Here is a 23454-nt window from a genome sequence, read left to right as displayed (position 1 = left end):
AACTGCTTTGTGATACTCTTTTGGTAAAGTCAACAGCAGGCACAAGCGCTGACGATGCGCACAGACGAGGACTGTCCACGTGGCGAGAAAATCTAGGTCATGTGCGGAGAGTCCACGCAGACTGAGCTGATGAAGAAATTTATGTCACGCATAATGTGCGATCAGCAACGCAGACAACCGAAGTACACTTTGGCCTTTAGGGGTAGGGATAGGTTTAGGGATTCTGTGGACTACAACTAAACATAATAAACACTGTGTATGAATGTCAACAGCCAGAGGGTTCCCTTCTAGACACGATAGTCATGACCCAAAAGTGGATTGCAGATCTATTCTGACATGCAGGAAAAAATAATGCTAAAAGCAAATAATAAAATGGAACTAATAATATAACCATGCATAGTTAGAATACCAAAATAAATAAACGTATCAACTTTTAGGGGTCTGGGTATCTCAGGGTGTATTGACGCTGGCTACCACCCCTGGAGTCGCGAGTTAGAATCCAGGGTGTGCTGAGTGACTCCAGCCAGGTCTCCTAAGCAACCAAATTAGCCCGGTTGCTAGGGAGGGTAGAGTCACATTGGGTAACCTCTTCATGGTCGCAATTAGGAGGTTTTCACTCTCAATGGGGCGCGTGGTAAGTTGTGAGTGGATTGCGGAGAGTAGCATGAGCCTTCACATGTTGTGAGTCTCCGTGGTGTCATGCACAGCAAGCCACGTAAAAAGATGCACGGATTGACAGCAGAGGCAACTGAGACTTGTTCTCCGCCACCCAGATTGAGGTGAGTAACCATGCCACCAAAAGGACCTAGTAAGTAGTGGGAACTGGGCATTCCAAAATTGGGGAGAAAAGGGGATAAACAAATAAATTAAAAAAAACTTTTAATAGGGAAGAGAAAACACCTCCCATATTTTTTGTTGCTGACATCAAAGACATCAGTGCACCTAATCAAACCCTATGGTATTATGGCAAATTCAACTGTCATTTGTTAATAGGATAAAGTACAATGGTTCTCAGCTTGTGGGTCATGACCCAAAAATTTGTCACAGCTCTGTTTTTATAGGGTCACAGGTATCAGGTTAAAAAACAGTGCTGAATGCAAAAAACTAATGCAACTGACAATATAATCGTGTATATTTAGGATAGCAAATTAAATGGGCTTATCAACTTCTAAAAGGGAGATTATGTCGCATTTGTTTTGTTGATGACGTCAAAGGCCATGCGACCAACCGTATTTTGGCGCAAAATTACCTATCATTTCGTAATATGGCAAACATTAATTTAATATCTGGCCCAGTGTTTATGCAATCTGTTAAACTGGTAAAATCATACTTCTGCTGTTGTTTATGCATTTGCAAAGTTATTAATTTTTCTATTCATCATATCTGGATCCTGAACCACTGCATTAGCATAATGAGGTATATATATTATCTAAATCCATTAAAGAATTATTTTGATACATTTTTGGTAACATTTTACAATAAGGTTCTATTTTTTAACTTTAGATAATGCATTAGGTATCATGAACTGGCAACGGACAATATATATATATATATATATTTTTTTTACAGCATTTATTAATCATGGTTAATATCTGTTAATAAAAATGCGATTGTTGATTGTTAGCTCATGTTATTTAATAATGCATTAACTAATGTTAACATATTCAAATTTAAATTTGAAAAGGTATCAGTTCATTGTTAATTCATGTCAACTAACGTAGTTTAATAATGTTTTCGAATACAACCTTATTATAAAGTGTTTCTTTTTTCACTGAATTCCCAGTGAAATCACATTCACTAATACTCTGGATTTGTTCAAAACGTATATTTGCATAACACCATCCACTGAGTCTGTCAGCTACAGCATGAATGTGTTTGATATTACCTGCAATTTGGCAATGACATCACAGTCATGATCGATTTCACTCAGCATACAGCTCAACTCCAACAACCATGCCATTCGTGGTGTTACGGATGACTTCCAAATTCTGAAAGAGAGAGAGACAGAGAGAAAGAGTCATAAATAAGCTAGTCGAAAGAAACCAAACACAGCAGTTTCCAAGGTAGAAAAGGGGTGACGCTGTTTGGAGGTAAAATTAGAGTAACCGCAGAGAAATCTCTGACAGAATGAGACCTGAAAGAGCGATTGAAGGGATTTGCTGCTGTGGTTGGAGACCACACATGTTCAAACGCTCTGGACAGCTTCAACAAACGCATGATGATGGAGTTCACTTCCAAACGACACATAAGAGGCTGAGTGTGTTTTTACGAGTGTGTGTGGTCGCAGATTTATCAACCTGTGGTTACTGCTGCTTAAAATATATGGCAGCATTAATGGAAATATGGGTACACAATAAAATAAAAAAGCCCCATTTTTGTTCCTACAGTATGAGATAGAGGTCAATAGGCACACAGTGAAGAGTAATCTAATGAATACCATACTCCCTAATAAAATTACTCAACTAAAGACAAACACCCTAGGCCTAGACATTTATATGCTGAGGAGTGATTTATACACTCTAAATTTCCTGATACATACTAACCCAGAGGCATTCATTTCTCATGATCCACAAAGAACTCACACCACTGAGGTTATTTTCATAATTTTTAACAGTGTTATGAAGTCAGTCTAGTGGTATTTCTGAATATGCACATCAGAGGATAAAGTGATATTTCACCGGATATGCGGGTATTGCGAGTCATCTTTCCTAATTCCTGTATCACTCTGCAATACTATCAACACATTACGTATTAGTTGTATAGTGTTCATGGAGGACTTTTAATTCAGTTCTGTCCTGCTCTGCGGGAACCAAAGTGATCAGCTCAGAACTGATAAAGATTCTCTCATCGACTGCCTTCTCTCAGAAAGCGAGAAATCTTTGTCTTGCTAACGCGCAGGAGCAGATCTGGGGTCTGTGTAGCGGAGCTGAGAACTGGCAGAAAAAACTCATGACAGGGCTGCCAACTCATGCGCAAAGAGTTTTGAAGCATCAGGAGTGAGACTCGGAGTTCTTGTTTGGCACATAAAGAGCTGTGGAACTCTGTGGCCCCACATATGGAGCTGACAGGAGACGTAAGCATCTGACGAAAGTACAAACTCTCAGGATCTCTGATCTGTGGTCAGCTGTAGTATATAACTTCTTCAGGATGAACTCAAGTAAACACAGACAAAGAAAATTACTGTCAAAGTGATAAGCAAAGCTGTCTCGGTGATATTGTACATATGTCTTAAAGGAATCAGGCCAAGCGTGCAGCCTCATTTGTGACATAAACGGATTATTCCTGCATCAATAACTCTGTATTTATTTTTTATTTTTAATTTTTTTTGCATTGCTAAGGCAAGCATCACTATAACCTTTACTAACCTCCTCCCACCTATGTACATTCTCACAGTTCCCATGTCTTGCTTCTACACTGATCTTTTGTTTGGAGAGTCATAAAACATGTACTGTAAGAATAATTCCATCCCGTTGCACGATGGCGCACAACTCCAGGAAACTGCAAACACAGGGAAATTCTCGAGTGACTCTGTGGAAACCAGGCCAGTTCTTTGATGGTGGGGTGGGGTATAAATATGTAAGCATAAACCATCAGGAAAATACTAAAATAGAAACCACTTCAGCATTGGGGCTGCAATATTCCAAAGTGCTAGATCAAAGTTCTCCCACAACAACTCTGGAAAGAGCTACTGCTTATGGGTAAAATATATTTCAGAGTTCATCAGCTCAACATGCCCACCAGCAACAAGCTGTGTTTTAAAGAGCTGCCTACATCCTCTGCCCTATATATTCATAAATGAATGTAAAAAGGTCCAAAAGGAGTAATATAATTATGTTCAACCATGATGTAAAATCTGCTTGGCTTGATATTAACATAGAGAAATTCCTCCACATGTATCTGAGCCAGCTTAAAGTAATGAGATTGTTTGGCTATATTGTATTAATACAGCTTCAACAAACTGGATGGAAACTAGATGGATGGATGGATGGATGGTTGGAGGGATGGATAGATGGATGGACAGTTAGAAATGGATGGATGGACGGATGCAGAGGTGCAAAAACCATATATGCAAGGTATGCAATGCATAGGGGCGCCATGTAAAGGGCTCACTAAAGGTGGTGCAATCGGCCTCCTCAACACCTCCAACATCATACCCCCACACCCCCCCCACTCAACGCTTATAATGGATAACACTCCACCCCCACTCGCTTGACAGATACATGGGGCACAAAACTTTGTTTTGCATACCCGCTCGGAAATGTGTAGTTGCGCCCCTGGACGGATGGTTGGATGGAGGACGGATGGATGGATGGATGATGGATGGGTGGATGGACATTTAGAGATGGATGGATGGATAGTTAGAAATTGATGGATGGACAGTTAGAAATGGATGGGTGAATGGATGGATGGATGGATGATGGATGGGTGGATGGACATTTAGAGATGGATGGATGGACAGTTAGAAATTGATGGATGGATGGATGGATGGACAGTTAGAAATGGATGGGTGGATGGATGGATGGATGGATGGACAAATGTTGATATTAGTGATAGATAGATAGATAGATAGATAGATAGATAGATAGATAGATAGATAGGAGCAGTATCATTCCTTGGCTACTGTCCTCAGACACAGTATCTCCTCTAAGTGAAGATATAAACTATCCCATGAGCCGGTTTAGCTGTAACTAATGGCGGTGTCATACCTTAACGAAACACAAATCAAAACACACTAGCTGCTTTGACAGGGGAAATAACTGCTCTATATCACGAGGCCATCAGGACACATCTCATTCATATGCTCTCCGAGGGGAGCAGCTGGGCATGAACCAAAATATTTGCCGAAGAAGGGCCTCAAATAATAATTATTCAGTTTTGCAATTGAATTTGTCAGTCTGTCTGAGATAGATTTATTATAAGGGATTTTCTAAGGACAAGTCAATGTACATATGCATCAGAAGGAAGCTTTTGGAGTGTCTGACTTTGGTTGCGTCACTTCATAAACACAGTGTTTTAAGTCGCTGTCTCAAGTTAAACATAGTTTGAAACTTAGAAAAACACATCTCAAGATCTCCGCTTAGTCCAGCTGTGTTTGAATGCTAGAATGTGTTCTCTTCTTGTGCTGTCGCTAGTGGTTTGAACTTTGTTTTCTGTACAGCTGTGCATTGTATATACTGCTGGAGTTTTGCTTGCTGCCCCTTGTTGAAAACAGATGGTACTTCAAGCTTGATTTGCTCTGATGGTAGGATTATTTCTTATTACGGTCCAAGAACATGATTAATTGCATATTTTTTTCTACTATTTATTTTTATATAATTATTCACACTGAATAAATGCATTAAATCAAAAGCCCTCATAATTATAAACCCTAGTGGAGACAAAACAAGTGCAGCATCAGACAAAGTTGTTTATTAAGTCCAATAATGACATCAGGCAAATAACCGACAGCCGCAAACATCCTGGAACGAGCGCCTGTCATTCCGAATCCCATTCATAGAGGTGTGCAAACAAACACACCCATGAAATCCATCATGCAATCCTAAAAAAACACTTCACAGCTCTCTGTGTTTACCTGCAAATATGTGACAGGTGCATTTTAGAGTCCTTTGTTATTAGAGTCATCTGGAGGCACAGTCTCGTTTAGACACATACCATGACCTGTTGAGACAGGACAGGAGAGAGCTGCCCATGGACAGCAGAAGTCAAGAAGGAGCTCAACTTTAGGGATGTGAGCAGGTGAAAACACCACTTTATCCCTAAAGCTGAAACCTGACATGCCTTCACAGTGAGAGAGCTTGAGAATGCTCAGAGGCACATGGAAACAAAACCAAAAATTCATTAGCAGCTACAGGGTGGGAGAGAATTTTTTTTCCTCCCAAGCAAACCAGCAAGGGGCCATTTACTGATGTTGATGCTGGGTAATTAATTCATAGCACTTTTACAAAGTATTACAACAGCTTTACTGAACTGTGTAAGACAGGGCTGAACTAAGCACCTAAATTATAAATAAAATATAATTTTTTGTGCTTTTGCAAAGACAAGCATCACTATAACTATTACTCATACTTTGGTTTAGGGATTTGAACAAACCCCTAACTCAAAGAATTACATTTCAGTGCATAACTCATCCAAGGCTAGTGTATATTTCATTTTATCAACTAATTTTCGCCTGGCTGACTATAAAATGGACAAAAAAAAATTTGAAGGAGGGACCAGAGCCATATATACATCAGAATATCACAGAGACTTGGGTTGACTTGGGCCAGTAAGAAACCACATAGCAACCATCAAGAACACCGTAGAAACCATCCAGAACATCTAAGAAATCACATAGCAACACCCTGGGAACCAAGATCACCTTAACAACCATCAAGCAATGTCCCAGAACACCTCATAAAACAAATAGCAACACCCTGGCAACCAAGAACACTTTAGCAACAAACAAGCAACCATCCAGAAAACCTTAGAAATAGCATAGAAACACCATGGCAACCAGCACCTTAGCAACCATCCAGCAACCAACCAGAACACCTTAGAAATCGCTTAGCAACACCTTGGCAACCAAGAACACCTTAGCAACCATCCAGCAACCACCCAGAACTCCTGAGAAATTGCACTGCAACACCCTGGCAACAAAGAATACATTAGCAACCACCTTGAACACCTTGGAATTCACATAGCAACACCTTGGCAACCAAGATCACCTTAACAACCACTGAGCAATTTCCCAGGACACCTCATAAATTGCATAGCAACACCCAGACAACCAAGAACACTTTAGCAACAAACCAGCAACCATCCAGAACATCTTAGAAATCACATAGAAACACCCTGGCAACCAAAACACCTTAGCAACCATCCACCAACCACCCAGAACTCCTTAGAAATTGCATAGCAACACCATGGCAACCAAGAACACCTTAACAACCATCCAGCAACCAACCAGAACAACGTAGAAATCACTTAGCAACACCCTGGCAACCACAAACACCTTTGCAACCATCCAGCAATCACCCAGAACTCCTCAGAAATTGCATAGCAACACTCTGGCAACCAAGAACACCATAGCAACCACTCAGATCACCTTGGAAATCACATAGCAACACCCTGGCAACCAAAAACACCTTAGCAACCATCCACCAACCAACCAACCAGAACTCCTTAGAAATTGCATAGCAACAAGCTGGCACCAAGTAGATCTAAACAACCACCTAGAAACTCCCTGGAACGCATTAGAAATAGTTTAGCAATGCCTTGGCAACCAAGAACACCTAAGCAACCATCCAGCAACCCAGAACATCTTTACATAGAATCACATAGAAACACCATAGCAACCTCTCACAACACCCTAGCATCATGGCGGTGAGTTTTGCACATGCAAGCACAACTGAAATTTTCATCAGAAAATAAAAATAATTTTCTTACTGTTGTTTCAAGAAGATCAAGTTTTCTGATTTCAAAAGCCAATTTACAAACAAAAACACCAAAAGCAAGAGTTGAATATGCACCTTCAGCCACCCAAAGACACTACATTACAAAACATAACAAGGACAGATAGTTGCACAAGATTGGGGAAGAGTGTAAAACAAAATGAAATTAAATCATCCTCAAAGATGATTTTGCATGTCTAGTTAGATGAGTGGAATCTTTGATAAACCAAACTGTGTTCTGATAAATGGATGGATGAACATCTTTAATCATTACTATAATTTTCTCTATTCTTTTTTTAAATCAAATTCTTCATCAAGGTCCCATCACAAAGCTGCTTTGGTGTTGTGCTATTTCACTGCATAGATGTGCTGGCTTAATTCGTTTAGAAACAGTAGAAACGTTTAATTGAAAAACTCTGTGAAGGGCATTCAGAGATAATGAAAACAACACAAATTTACCATCTGCCAGAAAGAGACACTGAATGAAACATGAAGCACACTGTCAGTGTAACTGAGATACAGAAATAAAAGAATGTGTTGTGATATTAAATAATGTGCCTATTGCGAAACTGTTCAGGGAGGTCAGCACGGGTGTCCTTTGCCTAATATATCTCATTCTAAAGATGTGATGAATGACTGACAGGCTTTTTTTCATAGGATACCCTCAGGAGACAGGTCAACTCAATATCTAGACAGTTAGAGAACATGAGACAATAAAATAAATCCTTTCTGTTCAAGCTACTATGCCTGTAATATTTTCACACAGAGAGCACAAAATGCAAAGCAAATCCTACATAAAAGATGCATTCCAGAGCTTTGCAGATGTACGTTTCTGAAATCCAAAAACTAGATATAGGTATTGCATTAGAGGAACCACATGTGTCGCTTATTCTTAATAATAATGAATTATTGGACTCTCAAAATTTTATTTTTACATTTTTGTTTTTATGAGAATAAACAAAGGTACATATAGCTTCAACATTATTTGTACTTCAGACCTTTTTTCTTTTTTTTTTACAATAAAAACTAGTCTAGCTTCATACCATGAGACCCTCGACCACTGAAAATGGGTTAAGTGTAACAAGAGCCCCATATCTTGGGAATTTAACCATAAAGGGTCTTAAAAATTAAGATTAAAAAAGGAAAGTTTGTTCTGAACCAGAATCTTAAAGGTGCAGTCCGTCATTTTGTCCTCCTTAGAAAAGTTTAACTCAAGACATGAATTGTAATTTTGCAATGTATGTAAGAAATCATGAGCACTCACATTAAAATGAAGACATGTCAGTAACCTTATAAAAGCTGTTTTATTCTACGTGGAGAGGGTCCGCACATGGGGGCTGCCATTTTAAAATCACATGACCAGCATTATACTACTCGCTTAATCTCTGTAACCTTCCTGTTTTTTGACACTTTCACTCATTGATTAAAGTAATCATGGCTGACTGTGAATACTAAATTTCTACAGTGGCATCTGAAATTGAAAACTATTGATTTTAAATGATGCTGCATCCAAGCCACTAGGTGTCAGTGTAAGTCCAAGATGACACAAAGACAAAAGTAACTGAGTGCACCTTAAAAGGATATTAAGATATATTTAATACTTGGTTGATTGATTGATTGATTTGTATTTGTACGATTTATAAAGTATACAAAAAATGAAATAGCAAAGATAGTAATTTATATACAGTGCAGGGAGAGACAGAAAAACCCATAAGGGCTTATTTAAAGCCTCCACCAAAATAATGTTACATTTTCATAATATTAATAAAGAACACAAAATTAACATACAGAAAAAAATATGACTATATCACAATGATGACAAACTAAATATAACAAAATATGTATCATTACAACAACAACAAATAACATGTATATGTGTATATGTCTGTGTGTATGTGTGCATAGTGTGTGTATGTGCATACCTGTGTGCAATCTTCTATAAAATGTGTGTACGTATGTATGAGCGTGTATGAGTGCCTATAAGAGAGATATAGAATACACCTGTAATGACTCCTGAACAATAGTAATAATACATGTCACTATGAATGAAATAATCAAAACATGAATACATGGACAACAATAAATGGGGAAAAGCAGTTACAAGGCAGCAATTAAGTGATCTTTTAAGCATCTTTTGTAACATGTTTTTTTTTTTTTTTTTTTGCCAGTTGAGAAAAGCCATTCCATAATTTGGTACCCCTGAATCTTATCGAAAATTGGCCTCTGTAAGAGTGGACATGTGAATTTGTTTTAAAATAAGTCTTGAAATGCTCAGGAATATTCCCTTCACTTTAATATATCTTACAAATGAAAACACATATTTGAGAAATATTAATATCATAAATAGTAAGAATCTGGAGTTTCTGAAATAGAGAAGCAGATGAAATATATGACTCTGATTGGGTTGCAATCCTAACAAAAAGTTTCTGGAGGACTAAAATTTTGTGGAGAGTAGTAGGAAAAGTACTCGACCAAACTATATTACAATATGAAAGATAGGGATAAATTAGACTATAATAAAGAGTGAGAAGACTGTTTGTGGTGACAAGATGACTAAACCTCCTTATTATACCAATAGATGTATTTATTTTCAATTTGTTCTCTTCAACTCAAACTCTCATCAACAAAAATTCCCAGGAATCTTGTAGCTGACACTTGAGGCATCTCAACAGACTGATAAATCCTTAGAGTATGATTTTTTTTTACCACTGAAAATAATAACGTTTGATTTTTTTATATTCAAATTTAATTTATTTAATCTAAACCATGTGGCTTAAGCAGTTAAACCAACATTCACATTCTTAATCAGTGAGTACAAATTGTAATGAGAGAGAACTAGGGGTGTTTCATCTGCAAACATTATTGGAGTAAGAATATTTCAGACATTGGACAAATTATTTATATAGATAAGAAATAATAATGGTCCAAGAATGGACCCATGAGGAACCCCACAGAGTAGTCTAGCCTTGTTGGAATAGTAACCCTTGACACAAACAAACTGTCTTCTGTTGGAGATGTAAATGTTTAACCATTTGTATGTAGTTTCATGAAAACCATATTTTAACAGCTTTTTCAGTAAAATATGATGATTAACTGTATCATAAGCTTTTGACAAGTCTATAAAAATAAAATAAAGTAAATTCATAATTATGAAGTGCACAGGCTACTTTGTCAGTCAGGTGAAGCAAAGCCATATATGTGGAATGATTTTTCCGAAAACCATACTGGAATCTAGATGAAAAAGAATAATTTTGTATATAATTGTTTCTAATATTTTTGAAAAACATGGCAAAACAGATATGGGTCTATAGTTATTAAAACAACATGGATCATCTGTCTTAAGTAGTGGAATAACTTTGGCACAATGCCTGTTTTCATAGAGAGAGAAAAAAGGTGAGCAAGTGGGTGCAATATTGACTGTTTCACCTGTTTAACAAGGAATGCTGAAATATTGTCATGACCAGCTGAAGATGTTTTTAATTCATCAATTATATCACTTATTTCTTGGATATCAGGAGGCTCAATAGTGGAGATAATAGGAAATTTCTTGGTATATAATCCAAACAGAAAGTTTGTGCACTAATTCATAATCAACATTAACAAAGTATTCATTTAATATTTGAGCTATATCAAATGGATTGTTTAGAGTATTTTCCCCATCCAAAAAGTCTTAGGGTAGCTCTGGGGTAGTTTTTTCTCTTTGCAACAACTGATTAATTACATTCCACGTGGTTTAAATATCATTTGAACACCTCTTAAATTTTTCACTGAAATACTAATGAATGAATATATTTATTTCTATAAGATATATAAAGTTGTGCTCAAAAGTTTGCATACCCTGGCAGAAATTGTGAAATTTTGGCATTGATCTTGACAATATGACTGATCATGCAAAAAAACTGTATTTTATTTAAGGATAGTGATCATATGAAGCCATTTATTTTCACATAGTTGTTTGGCTCCTTTTTAAATCATAATGATAACAGAAATCACCCAAATGGCCCTGATCAAAAGTTTACATACCCTTGAATGTTTGGCCTTGTTACAGACACACAAGGTGACACACACAGGTTTAAATGGCAGTTAAAATTAATTTCCCACACCTGTGGCTTTTTAAATTGCAATTAGTGTCTGTCATGTGGATGCACTGAGCAGGCTAGATACTGAGCCATGGGGAGCAGAAAAGAACTGTCAAAAGACCTGCGTAACAAGGTAATGGAACTTTATAAAGATGGAAATGTTTGTGTGTCAAAACACACTAAAGATATCCAAAGCCTTGAAAATACCAGTCAGTACTGTTCAATCACGAAAATTCGGGGATCTCTTGATACCAAGCCAAGCTCAGGTAGACCAAGAAAGATTTCAGCCACAACTGCCAGAAGAATTGTTCGGGATACAAAGAAAAGCCCACAGGTAACCTCAGGAGAAATACAGGCTGCTCTGGAAAAAGACGGTGCGGTTGTTTCAAGGAGCACAATACAACGATACTTTAATAAAAATGAGCTGCATGGTCGAGCTGCCAGAAAGAAGCCTCTACTGCACCAGTGCCACAAAAAAGCCGGTTACAATATGCCGACAACACCTTGACATGCCTCACAGCTTCTGGCACACTGTAATTTGGAGTGACGAGACCAAAATAGAGCTTTATGGTCACAACCATAAGCGCTATGTTTGGAGAGGGGTCAACAAGGCCTATAGTGAAAAGAATACCATACCCAATGTGAAGCATGGTGGTGGCTCACTGATGTTTTGGGGGTGTGTGAGCTCTAAAGGCATGGGGAATCTTGTGAAAATTGATGGCAAGATGAATGCAGCATGTTATCAGAAAATACTGGCAGACAATTTGCATTCTTCTGCACGAAAGCTGCGCATGGGACGCTCTTGGACTTTCCAGCACGACAATGACCCTAAGCACAAGGCCAAGTTGACCCTCCAGAGGTTACAGCAGAAAAAGGTGAAGGTTCTGGAGTGGCCATCACAGTCTCCTGACCTTAATATCATCGAGCCACTCTGGGGAGATCTCAAACGTGCGGTTCATGCAAGACGACCAAAGACTTTGCATGACCTGGAGGCATTTTGCCAAGACGAATGGGCAGCTATAACACCTGAAAGAATTTGGGGCCTCATAGACAACTATTACAAAAGACTGCATGCTGTCATTGATGCTAAAGGGGGCAATACACAGTATTAAGAACTAAGGGTATGAAGACTTTTGAACAGGGGTCATTTCATTTTTTTCTTTGTTGCCATGTTTTGTTTTATGATTGTGTCATTCTGTTATAACCTACAGTTGAATATGAATCCCATAAGAAATAAAAGAAATGTGTTTTGCCTGCTCACTCATGTTTTCTTTAAAAATGGTACATATATTACCAATTCTCCAAGGGTATGCAAACTTTTGAGCACAACAGTAAACACCATGTGTAAGAGGAGTAGGATTTGAAACATATTTTCTATATAGTTTATTTTTTTCCTCAACAACTTCAGTAAATCATCTGTAAACCAAGGCTTTTTAAAGTCTTGACTGTATTACTTAACAGAACTGCCAAATGGAAAACATTAATTAAAACTAGAGCTGATAACTCTCATAAAATTTTGATATGCAATATCAGCATTATTTTCCTCATATAGATCATCCCATGAATTATTGTCTAGCATATCTTTAAATTTAGAAATATTAGACTTGCTCATAATTCTTTTGTGCATATTTTTTTTGGTATGTTTGACTCTACTAACCTTAATTAAATAATAGTGGAATATGGGGAAATGATCTGATAAGTCTAAATACAAGACCCCAGATTTCATTCCTTCACTTAAAGAGTTAGTAAAAATATTATCAATAAAAGTCAGTGAATTCTCTTTAACTCATTTAGATTTATGAATAAGAGAGGAAAAATTAACTAGAATAAAGAATATTGAGAAAATCCCCAGTAAGTGTATCTAATTTATTTTTAAAAAGGTTTATATTGAAGTCTCCTAAAATGTAACAGAGTTTATCCTCATTGTTTATCAGGTCAAGAGAACTGGTCAGACTTTCTTTAAAATCTTTGATGCTAGAGTCAGGTGGTCGATAAATAACACCAACAATAACCTTCTTTCCACCAGAGAGCTCTACAAAAACAGATTCCACCTCAGCCCTATCTGACTTCAGAGAGAGATCATCTCTAATTTTAAATTCACAGTCACCATGAATAAACAGAGATACTCCACCTCCAGATCTATTCTCTCTTGCGTAGTGAACTGTATTATATTTAGGTAGTTTAAAGATTTCCCTAGAGTCCACTGTAAGCCATGTTTCTGATAAAGCAATATTAGAAAAATGGTGTTTGAATGAGGATAAATAAAGAATACATTTGTCATAATTACTGGAAAGACTTCTTAAATTTAGATGAAAAGTAGAAAATATATTAGGAGGCATAGAAACACAAATTATCAAACAGAGTTTCTTTCTAAAAATTACAGAGGTTAGAGGCATAAATTGATGAAAATAAATTAGGTCTGGATCAACATCAAAATTGTAAGAGTCAATTATAGAGAGATCAATGGTTGTAAAAATCTGGGCCTTCAAAATCAGATTTTTTGTAGTCCATAGTGTGTTAAGAATAATGTACTGTAAATGTGTTATTAGGTAATCAAAATACTGTAAATACCTAATATGGAAACTAATGAGCCAAACTCTGAATGTTGGCTTTCCGTTGTTGTGATATATTTTAGGTAGGTGAATGGACAATAAGTTTGTCATCTCAAATATGCAATGTCACCTCTCTCTCTCGAGCTGCCTTCATTGCTGGGAGTAGTTATTTCCTTCTTTGCTGGGCAGTTTCAGGGAAGTCCTCATAGATAAAGATTCCTGAGCCCTTCAAGTTTTTAGCTTTATCCAGAACAGCAAGTTTGTCCTTCAGCCGCAGAAATCTGACCACAATGGGTCGGGCTTTTCTGATTATATCCTTGGATTCCCAGTCCTATGAGCCCAATCCAACTTTATATTCAAATGATCCAGTTGTAGTTTTTCACTAAATATTTCCTCACTTTTTCTTCAGATTCAGACACCTTTTCTCTCCCAGACTATTTAATGCCATCTACAACAATATTATGGTGTCTTGACCGGCCCTCCAGATATTCTGTCTTGTCTGAGATTGAGATCAAGCTTTTGCAAATTGTGTCCAATTCTGTCCTAGTTTCACTACAATTCTTGGACCAAGATTTACATGAGATTTTAAAATCGTCAAATTCTTTTTGAGTCATTTCTAGACCTTGAAATCATAGACTTGCTTTGACAGATCATCAGTCCTCCTGTTTGAAGAATCAACTATGATCTGTACACAAGCTTTTTCATGTTGTTCAAGAAAAGTTCTGTAGAAGTCTTTTTGCTGGTCCAACAATTCACACACTTGAGCCATGGTGATATATTCCTCAGTGGTGTTGTTTGAAGCTTTGGGTGGCATGGTTTGGACATCAAGGCCAACTAGGCCCAAAGTTCAACTGAATAGAGCCAAAAACCTCCACAGGATACAAATAATGTCCACAATTTTTCTGTAGAGAGTTGGTTAAACTCTTCTTAATTAAATCCACAACAGAAATGTTCATTTCTAGGTAGGATTCCTTAGATTATTGTTGGATAGAAAACCAGTCATAAGTTCAGAGAAACACAATGGAAGTCACTCATTGCAATGGGCATTAAATCTCTTAAACTCTCATCTTCCACAATATTAATCTGCTGGTAGACTGTTACAGCGATTGTGAAGCTGCGTCATGATTTGCGTCAGGGCGTCAAATGCCGATTTGAACTCCACATGAAAAGCGCTTGCAGACAAAAACATCTAATTCTGCATTTTGGTGATAGTTAAGACTTGAAGTGCTTCTGTGGTAATTAAAATTCACCTTACTTAGGCTGAAAAATACTTGATTTCTGTCACAAGTTCCATCTAGGCTTGTTTTGTACAACAAATAGCGCTAAGATCTCCTTTCTCCACTTTATCAGAGTAATGACTCCGGGCAGACACATAGCAAAGGTTCCGCCCTTTCAACCAGTGTTTATGCTGGTTTACGCTGTATTAACGGTAAATGTGTTATTCACGATTAAGAAAAATTAACCCATTAAACGTTTTAAATGAATCACATGAGTTTACACGTTAATTCTGACAACTCTACTAAATATGTACATTTAGTATAGAACTCTGAAATCAAAATGTAACATCAAACATAAGCCATAACTGACATTGTCAAAGAAAACCAAATGCAAAATGATAATAAACATTATATCAATGTTTATTGACATATTACATCAGTATCTATTTAATCTTTTTATGCCCCTAAAATTGCACGTCCATTTCCTGAGCTTACAAGGGTCAGAGAAAATGCTGCACCCTTCCCTTCTCTATCATCTTTGAAGCCTGTGAAAGACATGCTGATGGGAGGCTCAGGCAAGCCCTAGCACCTCCAGAGACATGTGGTGAGAAGCATTCATGATCTCCCCCCCCACCCAAAACCACAGGTAGAAGCAAAACAGAAGGGGGATGGGATGGGGAGCGGGTAGTCGTACCTGAGACCCCCGACAACACCCACCCTACCCTGAGAGAAAGAATGTTTGTGTACTGCTAGGGACTAAAGGACTTAAGTGTGTTGTCTTCAAAAAATCGTGAGAAGTGAGGATGAAAGTAAAGACGTTTATAAAAGTTTCAAGAAAATGTTCCTGAGATGTTTCTTGCCTAGCTGAGGCACATCTCCCTTTGAAGTTGTGGAGAAAGACACCATAGTTTTGCTCGAAAATCAAGACATGACGTGGTGATGGCCTCTTCCGTATCTCGAAACATTCTTAAATCACATACAGACCTCGGATCATTCTTATATCATTGTTCAAAAGCCATTTGAGAATATAGCCACTAAGCAAACAGTAAAATTCATAATATATTTTTCTACTTTGTAATTTTTTGTAGTTAATACATACCAAAAGTCACCGTTTGGATTTAAATAAGCAGATACTTAAGAGCCTATGATTGGATCATTATTGCAGTGATTAATATGTGGACTAAATGGGACTAAACAGCTACGTGGCCACAAGAAAGCCACTTGTTAGTGAGGCTAATCGGAAAAAAATACTTCAATTTGCTACAGAGCATAAAGATTGGACTGTGGAGCAATGGAAAAATGACATTTGGTCAGATGAGTCCAGATTTACCCTATTCCAAAGCAATGGGTGCGTCAGGGTAAGATGGGAAGCGCATGAAGCGATGCACCCGTCATGCATAGTGCCCAATGTACAAGCCTCTAGAAACAGTGTTATGATCTGAGGTTGCTTCAATTGGTCAGGTCTAGGCTCAGCAAAATTATGCAGCAATAAAATGAAGTCAGCTGACTACCTGAATGTTCTGAATGACCAGGTTATCCCATTAATTAATTTTTTTTCCCCTGACGGCATGGGCATATTTCAGGACGACAATGCCAAGATTCATCGGGCCCAAATTGTGAAAGAGTGGTTCAGGGAGCATGAGGAATCATTTTAACACATGAATTGGCCGCCACAGAGTCCTGACCTTAACCCCATTGAAAGTGTTTGGGATGTGCTCTCCTGTCATCAATACAAGATCTCAGCCAAAAATTAGCCTAATGCAACTCTAAATAAATGTTGTGATGTTGCATAAGGTTGTCGAAACAATGCCATGAAAAATGCACGCCGTAATCAAAGCTAAAGGCTGTCCAATGAAATATTAGAGTATGCAACTTTTTTTTTTTTTTTTTTTTTTTTGCCAGGCAGTGTAGTTCAGGAAATGTAAATCTTGTTTATTGTGACTTCACTTTTTAGGTCCCTATGGAGACCAAAGTTTACTAGCTATACAAATACTGAATAAACAGTTATGTTTTATAGTTCCCATCATCACTAATAAGCCAAATAATCACAAAAAGTTTTCCTCTATATTTAGTCAAACACACAAGACTTCACTTAAAGACAAACATTAGCATCGATGTTGCAACATTCTGAAGGCCCAACCAACCAGTTCACAGTGTTTACTTGTGTCTTTACTTTAAATCTGCAAACAAAAGATGATAAAGTACAGTTGAAAGCTAAGCAGACACAGACACAGTTAAAGATGAGGTCGCTTGACTGACCCTTAAGGAAGTTTGCATGTGATGGCAACAAGTTGTGTCTGTTAGCATTAGCTATAATAATTGTAAAAGCTTAAATGGCTCTACATTACAAGTTTACACATGAAATGGGTGTAAACAGAGACCAAAACAAGCAAACGAAAGGGCAGGGAAGCTAAGGCTAGCCCTTATAAAAACATACTGTGGCAGTATATGGTGCTGTGATATACTGCAGATACCACGGTAATGCATGATTAGCATGTTCATATACCATGATATTAAGGTACTTCAAAAAATACCATGGAATAAATATATGTGTAAAAAAAATAAATACAAATAAAAAATATTGTGGTATTACCATTTTGGTAATTTTCTATAAAATAATGATCCAGTTTCTTGGGCAGATCTGGCCAAATCAGATTTGATTTGTTCTGAAACAAAAATAGGTTAAAGTTGGTACAATGTTGCGTTATCTTCGTGATTCAGTTCGCTTTCACACAGCAACTTTTTGAAACGGATCAAAACTGTGTTAATAAAAGTCATATGTGAGCAAACTTTCCCCTCATTGTTTTGAATGTTTGTGTGCTGTTCTGATTTAGCTCATACATCGATATACCATTTAAAATGGTATACCTGTAAAAAATAGTCAACCAATAAAAATTTTCAAGAATTGTTTATGTCAGGGCAAAACCTCGCCACATGGTACAGAATGCATGTTTGAGTCAGAGGCTGCGCTGCAAATAAACATTATTCGTAACTCCGAAGGATGTGAGTTGTAAAATTAACACCATGGTTATTTTTATCCTTAATTAGTGCCTGTTCTCATGCTCACAAACCTCTCTCTCTCTCTCACACATGCACACACAAACACATAGACATGTAAACAGCGGAGAGAGTGAAGCCACATAAAGATGATTTTAATCTTTCAAAAAGTTGCTAACACCGTCCTGCCTGTGTCTGTTCTGCCGCTATCCAAAAGAGAGAAGCGATTTTACAAAAATTACCTATTTAACAACTCCTATTTTAAATGTGATCTGTAAAAAATAAACAAATTTGGCTGCATTGAAGGTTCCCAAGAGCACAGTGGCCTCCATACTTCTAAAATGGAAGAAATTTGGAACAACCAGGACTCTCCCTAGAGCAGGCAGCCCGGCCAAACTGAGCAATCGGGGGAGAAGGGCCTTGGTAAGAGAGGCGATCAAGAATCCGCTGGTCACTCAGGATGAGCTCCAGAGATTATGTGTGTAGATGGGAGAAACCTGCAGAAGGACAACCATCACTGCAGCACTCCACCAACCTGGGCTTTATGGCAGAGTGGCCAGACAGAATCTTCTCATCAGTGCAAGACACATAAAAATAGTACCTAAAGGACTCTCAGACTATAAGAAGCAAGATTCTCTGGTCTGATGAAATGAAGATTGAACTGTTTGGCCTCAATTCCAAGCGTCATGTCTGGAGGAAACCAGGCTCCGCTCATCACCTGCGCAATACCATCCCAACGGTGAAGCATGGTGGTGGTAGCATCATGCTGTGTGGGTGTTTTTCAGCAGCAGTGACTGGGGGACTGGTCAGGGTTGAAGGAAAGCTGAACGCAGCAAAATACAGAGATACCCTTAATGAAAACCTGGTCCAGAGCTCTCAGGACCTCAGACTGGGCCAAAAGTTCACCTTCCAACTGGACAATGACCCTAAGCACACAGCCAAGACAACGCAAGAGTGGCTTAGGAACAACTCTGCGAATGTCCTTGAGTGGCCCAGCTAGAGCCCGGACTTGAACCCAATCAAACATCTCTGGAGACACCTGATAATGGCTGTCCACCTACGGTCCCCATCCAACCTGACAGAGCTTGAGAGGATCTGCAGAGAAGAATGGCAAATTCAGGTGTGTAAAGCTTGTCGCATCATACCCAAAATTACTTAAGGCTGTAATCACTGCCAAAGGTGCTTCAACTAAGTACTGAGTTAAGGGTCTGAATACTTATGTCAATTTTATATTTCCGTTTTTTCTTTTTAATACATTTGCAAAGTTATCAAATATCTGTTTTGTGCTTTGTCATTATGAGGTATGGAGTACAGATTGATGTGGGAAAAAAAATAATTTAAAGCATTTTAGCATAAGGCTGCAACCTAACACTCCGACTCTGATGACGATATCGATGTCTACGCTGATACCGTAACGTGTTTCATCAGGAAGTGCATAGATGATGTAGTGCCGACCAAAATACGGATTTACCCTAACCAGAAACCATGGATTAATAGCGATGTTCGTGTGCACTTAATGCACGGACCTCCGTTTTTAATTCCAGGAACGCAGAGGAGCATAAACAAGCCAGTTATGCCCTCCGCAAAACTATCAGAGCAGATTTTGTGTATACTGTATATTGTATATTATTAGGTGTATACTGTGTTGTGTAACAAGATGTGTAAATTGTGTTATGTGTAAATCAGATGTTTATTGTAATTGTCATACTGCTATGTTGCTTGGAACGGCACCCAAGACTTTCACCCACTGTTTCACGTGTGTATATGGTTGAGTGACAATAAACGGATTTGATTTGATAACAATAAATTTGAAGAAAATGAATGGGTCTGAATACTTTCTGAATGCACTGTATTTAATATAGTCTCCAAAAGCTATATCCACATTTTGATTTTAAATTATAGTGACGTGCTGACCTACAGATTTCTTCTCCGTGGATTCATCAGGTTGCTCATGGTTTCTTTAGGGATATTGTTTGGTTAGTTGGTCTGTTGGGTCAGATTGCATTCGCACCACAAGCGAACATCTCCAAAGTTTGTTTGCAATCAAACCGAGACTACCTCATCCAGGTGGTCTCGGACTGGTTGTTTTGGTGCGGATCCGAGTGTGATTACCATGTTCATATGCCTGAACGAGCTGAACTAAGGGGAAAAAAATGCACCAGGTTCCGAAACAAATACTCCAAATGAGCCAGGTGTGAAAACACTCGTGTTTTTTTTTTAACAGTTGAAGTTCTTTTTTTACCTGACAGAACGTCAAAAAACGCAGTGCTTCTGAACAAGAATCTGCAAAAAAACAGCAAGGCACAGCACAATGGTCAGAGCCGTGCATGTTTAGATAGGAAAACAATTGTAAACATGTTTATGTAAAAGGCTCCTTAAAGGGTTAGTTCACCCAAAAATGAAAATCCTCTCATGATTTACTTACCTTAAAGCCATCCCAGATGTATGATTTTCCTTCTTCAGCAAAACCAAAATGAAGATTGTTAAAAGCACATTACAGCTCTATATATCCATACAATGCAAGATAATGGGTGCCATTAGACTGCCAACTGTACGGTCCAAAAGGCATATTTAGGCAGCATAGAAGTAAACCACATGACTCCAGTCGATCAATTAACGTCTTCTGAAGCAATTCGATAGGTTTGTGAAAAAAATAAATTGATAATTAAAACTTTATTAACTTCAAAAAACTGCTTCCTGCCAGCAGTCGACGCATCAGTGACGTAAGCGCAATGGCGCGTTAACGTGAGAAGTCGAAAGCACGCACTTTGTATAGAGTACCTGAGAGTTAGGTCATTTAAAACAGCAAGCCCTGAGGTGGATGGAAGCAATGATTTAAAGTTAAAAACATTTTAATAATTGATTTGTTTCTTACACCAGCCTATCTGTTTGCTTCAGAAGACATTAATTGATCGACTGGAGTTATGTGGATTAGTTTTATGCTGCCTAAATATGACTTTTGAACTGTCAAATAGCCAGCAGTCTAATGGCACCCATTATCTTGCATTATATGGACAAAAAGAGCTGAAATGTGCTTATAAAAATCTTCACTTCGGTTCTGCTGAGGAAGGAAAGTCTTACACATCTGGGATTAGAGAATTTTCATTTTTGGATGAACTAACCCTTTAAGGTTCTAAAATGTAAGCTGTAAAAACATACATTTTAAACTTAAAACTTAAAAAAGTGCTTGACCGCAGTTTAGAAACAGATGTTCGTGCAATTTTACCTTAACTTTCTAGGGTAAAATATAAAGTTTGGCAAACTACCTCTCTCTGCAATTTCTTGATGGTTCAGCTGATATTTTCTCTGCACTGCCACCTGTTGTTTCTGCAAATAGTGCAACGGAGAGCATGTGAAGTGTAAATGCATCTAGAGGCTGTGAGGTGTAGACGCCGTCTGTGGTAGCTCGCACCAGAGTGAATGTGTCAAACATAAACAAGGTTATAGAAAAACATGATTTGCTAAGTTAAAATGCTAAATTCTGGAAAATACCAGATTGTGCTGTGGTTTCAACTGTGGAAAACACTAAAGACAATGACCCCTTTTCCCAAATGTTTTAGTTTAAATTCTTTTGCAATGTCCTAAGGTCAATACAGGGATTAACACAGCCTTGAGAAACCTAACACAACAATTCCTCACCAACAAACTACAAACTAGTTACAATAACTACAAATAAAGTTAAAGTTTCACAAATCTTAATGGGATAGTTCACCCCAAAACTAAAATTCCAGAATTTTCCTTTTTGGGATAACTATTGTTTTAAAGCAACAAGAAAAGGGGAGGAGATAAAACCTCCTTTGGGGACAGAGAAATACTTTCGAAAGGACACGCGTTTGTAACCAGCAGCATGTTTCTCTGATTACCTGAGCCGCCGTGTGATATGCCGAACACAGATTATCCAAATCCAGTTCCCAGAAAACCTCCTGCACATTATCTCTCTTTTCCACTGCGTAGAAGCCTTCCCCAAGCCCAAGGGTCTCCCCTCCCCTCTTCCTCGTGCTGTGCAGTCAAGTGTAACGAGACGGGACTCGAACACACATGACTACACAAAGCTGCATTGAAATAAGTTAACTTGCTCCGAGCTCTGATCACAGGCCTTTAATTTCCACAGGACTCTAATACAATAACGATTGCCTGTTTCTCTCGCCAAACCATGATAGAGCACAGAAATCACAAACAAACAAACCGTGTGACAATTCTGTCTACCTAAACCACCTGTCTTTGAGTAAAACATCACAGTTGACCTCTTCAAAACTGCTGCGTTCCACCTCAGAGATAATAACCCTCCCATTAAAAACACTCATCAAAACAGAGGGTGGGAACAGGGTATGAATGGGGCTTTTGATGCATTCTGGGTAAGCAGAATTATAGGCTACATTAAGACAAGCGTAACACAGTGACTCAAAATCTAAAATCTAGTGAGCGGCCTACCTAGACAGTATTTTAAGCCATCATATGTGCACTACTGCTGTTATACTTGATGCACGGTCGAGCACTCAGCCTTTCAAAGTATACTCTTTTTATCACGAGCCCTACGACTGCTTTCTGATACTCTTTTAGCACAGTCAACACAAGACACATGCAGCAATGACGTGCAAAGACACAAGAAAAACTAGGCTGCATGCAGACAGACTGCACATACTGTGCTAATGACTAGATTTGCGTTAAGTGCACCGTGAGCAAGACATAGCAGTATGTAGAAAGTGAAGTTTACTCTAGCCTTAAGATTCCTCAATTTAAGGGGCCTGGGTAACTCAGCGAGTATTGACGCTGACTACCACCCCTGGAGTCACGAGTTCGAATCCAAGGCATGCTGAGTGACTCCAGCCAGGTCTCCTAAGCAACCAAATTGGCCCGGTTGCTAGGGAGGGTAGAGTCACATGGGGTAACCTCCTCGTGGTCGCAGTTAAGGGTTCTTGCTCTCAATGTGGCACGTGGTAAGTTGTGCGTGGATCGCAGAGAGTAGCATGAGTCTCCACATGCTGTGAGTCTCCGCGGTCTCATGCACAGCGAGCCACGTGATAAGAAGTGCGGATTGACGATCTTAGAAGTGGAGGCAACTGAGACTTGTCCTCCACCATCCGGATTGAGGTGAGTAACCGCGCCACCACGAGGACCTACTAAGTAGTGGGAATTGGGCATTCCAAATTGGGAAAAGGGCATAAAATAATATTAAAAA

The 23454-nt window shown here is 38.4% G+C and overlaps 1 protein-coding gene across 2 annotated transcripts in view; it reads right to left on the bottom strand.

Annotated features, from left to right (window-relative positions):
- Positions 1-23454, bottom strand: part of LOC127422218 (rho guanine nucleotide exchange factor TIAM1-like) — a 120590-nt gene that overhangs the window by 62900 nt on the left and 34236 nt on the right. For both annotated transcript variants that reach the window (XM_051665561.1, XM_051665563.1), the window contains exon 3: positions 1886-1988. The gene's annotated coding sequence lies outside the window, so the exon portion shown is untranslated. The remainder of the gene's footprint in view (positions 1-1885; positions 1989-23454) is intronic.

The sequence above is a fragment of the Myxocyprinus asiaticus genome, chromosome 31, assembly GCF_019703515.2.
Source record: "Myxocyprinus asiaticus isolate MX2 ecotype Aquarium Trade chromosome 31, UBuf_Myxa_2, whole genome shotgun sequence".
NCBI classification, from domain to species: Eukaryota; Metazoa; Chordata; class Actinopteri; order Cypriniformes; family Catostomidae; genus Myxocyprinus; species Myxocyprinus asiaticus.
Note: the sequence above shows the minus strand (reverse complement) of the source record. Positions and strands in the feature narration are given on the sequence as shown.